Source organism: Aplysia californica, unplaced genomic scaffold, assembly GCF_000002075.1.
Source record: "Aplysia californica isolate F4 #8 unplaced genomic scaffold, AplCal3.0 scaffold00021, whole genome shotgun sequence".
NCBI lineage: Eukaryota > Metazoa > Mollusca > Gastropoda > Aplysiida > Aplysiidae > Aplysia > Aplysia californica.
The window spans coordinates 1,542,554-1,547,044 of NW_004797291.1; the positions used below are offsets into that span (position 1 = coordinate 1,542,554).

At 41.4% G+C, this 4,491-nt stretch overlaps 1 protein-coding gene across 1 annotated transcript in view; it reads left to right on the forward strand.

Annotated features, from left to right (window-relative positions):
* The window catches only part of LOC101853216 (formin), a 76,226-nt gene extending 74,549 nt beyond the window's left edge, over positions 1–1,677 (forward strand). Inside the window, exon 19 of the mRNA XM_005090783.3 lies at positions 1,388–1,677. The gene's annotated coding sequence lies outside the window, so the exon portion shown is untranslated. The remainder of the gene's footprint in view (positions 1–1,387) is intronic.
* Positions 1,678–4,491: the final 2,814 nt, after the last annotated feature.

Sequence of the window (4,491 nt, forward strand, 5' to 3'; positions counted from 1 at the left end):
CTCTCTCTCTCTGTCTCTCTCTCTCTCTCTCTCTGTCTGTGCTCTCTCTCTCTCTCTCTCTCTCTCTCTCTCTCTCTCTCTCTCTCTCTCTCTCCCTCCCTCCCTCCCTCCCTCTTTCCTCTCTTACTCATATCCCGCCAGTTTGAAACAAGCTCTGCCTATGATGACCTCCATGTGTTGCTACTTGTAATTAACTTCCCCTTGCTCCCTCCAACCCACGCACTTTCGCTGCTGTCCCGTTGGTGTTGCTATATTGGCGTTTTACCCGCCAAATTCCAGAAAAAGTGTCTATTACCAACGAAAAAAAAATCAAAACAAGAAGACGTAGGAGTCTGAAAAGTGCCCCTGCAAGTTTGTTTTTGTTTTTGTTTGGTTCTTGTTTTTTTGTAATACGTCTTTGTTGTGTCCGTCTGTTTGGCATGCTTTATTCCAGCATTAAATGGCGTGTAATATTTTCAATGTGTTTATACTTCTAAAAACTCGAAGCAGACGAAGTGGGTGGTTGGGGAGAAGGGGGGGGGGGCACCACTGGTAGGTCCTACTTCTTTATATTCCTTCTGTTTCTGTCTGTCTGTCTTACTTTTTCTCAGCACTAACGAATATTATTGTGTTGATGTGTTTCCCTTTACTCAAGTTGACAAACAAAGCAGACAAAAGCGCCTTATAATAGTGTACCACAGAATTGCACGTGCCAAACTTGAACAAAGACAAAAAGACCAAAGAAGTACAGATTTTTGGTAACATTTACACATAATGGCTGGCTACTTACTATTTCCTCGCTCTTTGGCCATGATACAATACTCTATACCAACCTTTTTTATACATATGAATTTGCTTGATTTTGCCGCGGAATTCCGTGTTGACTTTTTTTCATTATTACTCATTTGTTGCTGTCTCTCTGTCTTGCCCTTTTTTCGAGAAATATATGGCCATTTTCTTGTCGATTTGCTTTTCTATACCACAGACTAGTAAAACCGCACAGCGTCGGTAACCTCCGTCGCAGAAGACCCGAGTTTAATTCTTATGAGGGGAAAATTTATTGTCTTAATATTTTGTTGGGGTTTTTTCTGTTTGGGCGTTGTATCCCTCTCATCTGGCGTTGTTCATGACAGGCAGGGTCGAAGCCCGCGTCCTAAATGGTCTAGATTGTCCACCAATATTTTCAAAACTCAAATCTGTCGCCAACTTGGTGAACCAAAATGGTTCCCACTGAGCGGTTAATATATTTTTGGACGCATGTATGTATCCACTAAGAATGTGTAAGTACATGTATTAAGAAGAAGTATTTGATTTGACCTTGAGCTTTAAAAATGAGCAAATTAAATCATCATAGATAACCACAGTGCTGTTTATCGCCCACTTATGTTCACTCTCTCTCACTCCTCAGTTATGAGACCACTGACTCAGCGCCGACCCATCCCTTCCACGGCCTCCCTCAGCAATACTGTACAGACATCACTGGACGCAAATCTACTGTGTGTACTGAAAGTCTGATTGAGGGCGATGTTGTTTGGGGTTTGTTTGTTTTTACTGTGACGACAAGGTTGTCATTTTTTAATGATTGTGATGCAGTCTTATTGAGGTCTGTATAGAAACTGTCTTCAAAGCATTTCCAATAACACCTGTGTTCTGTGTGCGTTTGCCATTCTGTGTTCGTGAGAAAGTGTGGTCCGTGGGGGGGGGTACATGTGTTGTCTACTTTTCATGGAAGTATCAACAGATTGAATTGAGGAAATAGTAGATATGTTGAAATTAATTAGGAGCAAAATCTGAGAGAATCCACTCAAAAACCCCAAAGCTTGAGCTGAATAGAATGCCTAGTTCTCTTTGAAATCATGTTCCTGTTCAGACGTTGTACTTCGTGGTGCGAATACTTTTTAGCCGTTAGGGTTTTGCGTTAAGAGCGATGCGTCAGAATCCCTCGAAGTCGGTACTGCTAGCACTGCTTATTGGGGACACTTGCTAAAAAGCAATGCCGTCTGGTTAATTTGGAATTATAACCAAAATAAGAGCTACTTTTTGTATCGTTTTAGTCAAGATGCTATTCAGAGCCAGAAGAACATAATTGGGTTTTGGCTATATTAGGTTCTATATTTTCCCGTTGCCTAAATTTAGAACGGGTTTACCCGGTGTTGCGAATTCGGGGTTATCCCGTTACTCGACTTGTACTTGATCATGGAGATCGTGCTGAAACGTTTGCCTCCACATCATGTACGCGCACGTGTCTGGAAGATTTTTAAATTTTAATTAATTTTTTTTTTTGGGGGGGGTATGCTTTGTATACCCAGCTGCTGAAAAGTGTGAGTGGTTGATATGCTATGCTTTTCATATGTGTGGGAGAACCTAAAAGAGGGCAATAATATTCTTCCGTACACGTATGACTTGTTTGCATTATGCTTGAAGTTGATTGTTCACTTAAATAAACGCAGTACACAGGCGTGACTTTGGCGGCAAGTGTGAGAAGAGGTGCCTTATCTCATAAGCTCATGTTATCTCTCTAAGGCCTGCATCATTCATTTTTTGAAGCGGAGGAGCTTTGAAAAGATGGCTGTTTCTGTTTTGTTGTTTTGACACTATTCTCGGTTAAATATGTCGGTTATGTGCTCAGTTTGTTTGGGGTGGGGGTGGTTGTCTTTTGTTTTTGCTATTATGTTTTGTTTGTTTGTTTGTTTGTTTGTTTGGGGGGGGGGGTGAATTGTTGGACTATCACCCCCGTCGTGCCTTTTGCCAACTTATAGTTGAGCAAATTCATTTTGTCTTTGTCATTTATCCCCGTTACCCTGGTTCCCAACCCTTCACCTGGGTTTCGTTCATAAAGCGGATCTGTGATATTTGACTTTTCTCTGCCACATGAGCTGATTTGATTTGTTCTTTTAAACGTGACTTTTTCACTATTTGTTGAGGAAGATTTTTTTTCCGGGGGTGGGATGGGGTGGGGTTCGTGTGGTTTGGGCCATCCTGATATGTTGGTCAATGTCGTTTGTTTCTATTTTCACCCTCTATATATCTGTCTTTCTGTCTGTCTGTCTTTGTTTTCTCTCTCTCTCTCTCTCTCTCTCTCTCTCTCTCTCTCTCTCTCTCTCTCTCTCTCTCTCCCCCATCTCACGAATCCTGTGGACTAATGAAGATTTATAATAGTCCAAAGAAATTGTCACTGCAGAATAAAATATCATGGTGTCTGCTGTCTTTGGCACTTTGTGTTCAAACTTTGGGATGTAATCTCAGGGTTTGCTTTTATGATTTTAGGGTCTCTTTCTTGTTGAAGGAAGCATTTTATATTTCATTTATCATCCCCTTGCTCTGTCTGCCACAATCGTTAGTTCTTGAGTGGTTGTGTATAACGGGTCAAGGGGGTGACTGCAACATTTCTCCACAAATAGACAGTGTCACCAAAAGAATATAGTAATATAATAGTTAAACTCTGAATTTCTCTTCTAGGTCATTTTTATAGGGAACAACCACTGTATTTCATATGACTTCCCCTCCCCATTTTTTTGGGTGTGTTAACAAATTCGAAATTGATTACTTGTTATTCCGAGGACAAAGCGGTGTCTCCAGAAACGTATTGTTTACAAGGTTCTTGCCGTCGTACCCCCTTTATTTTTTCTGACGATACTCTAGTTCAGATAGCAAAAATAATACGGAAGGTGCGGATAACATCAGAATGTTCGCCAACGCCCACTCTGGCTCACATGAGGGACACAGGCAGAAATGAAAGGTGGGCAAACTGCGCATATATCGGCTGCCCTGCTCAGTCAGTTGCATGCGTTTCTGTACGTTTTGACGTATTATGTATGTGTGTGGCTTACAGATGATGCGAGTGGGTAGGTGGCGGGTGCTCTGTATGGTTTGCTTCTTCTTTCCAGTCAAACCTTAATCGTCAGTATCTCTCCTCCTTCTTCACTTTGTGTGGTACTCTAAAGTAACTTCACTAGTTTTTGGCACTTTTATTACCTAACTTGTGTTGTAAGTGCAGTGAAACTGTTATTAGAACTAAACCTAAAGATGATATGATGAGTCACCGTACATGAGGTCTTCTATGACGTATGTTTGGGCTACATAACTATTTTTAAAAATGGTGGATGAGTCATTGTGGAGGATGTCGGTCCTTCAGAGCAGAGCCCCTTCTTCCGCTTCTGGAATGAACCTATTTGTGAACCAATCTCAAGAGAAATGGGATGGGAGGGATTGAGGTGGGGCACTCCGTTTGGAAGGTCTTGTGTCTCCGTCGTTTCCCTTTTTCTTTTCTTTGGTGTGTGTCTTATGTCTGAGTTAAGCTAAGCACCATGATGTCTCCGTCATTTCTTTACAATTGTCTGTTTATTTCCCCAAATAGTCTCAACTCTATTACCCAAAGCACTGTAGTGAACCTCGACCCCTTATCTATATCTATCTATCTCTCTGTCTCTCTCTCTCTTTCTCTTTTTCTCTTTCTTTCTTTCTCTCTCTCACTCTCTCTCTCTCTCTCTCTCTATCTATCTATCTCTCTCT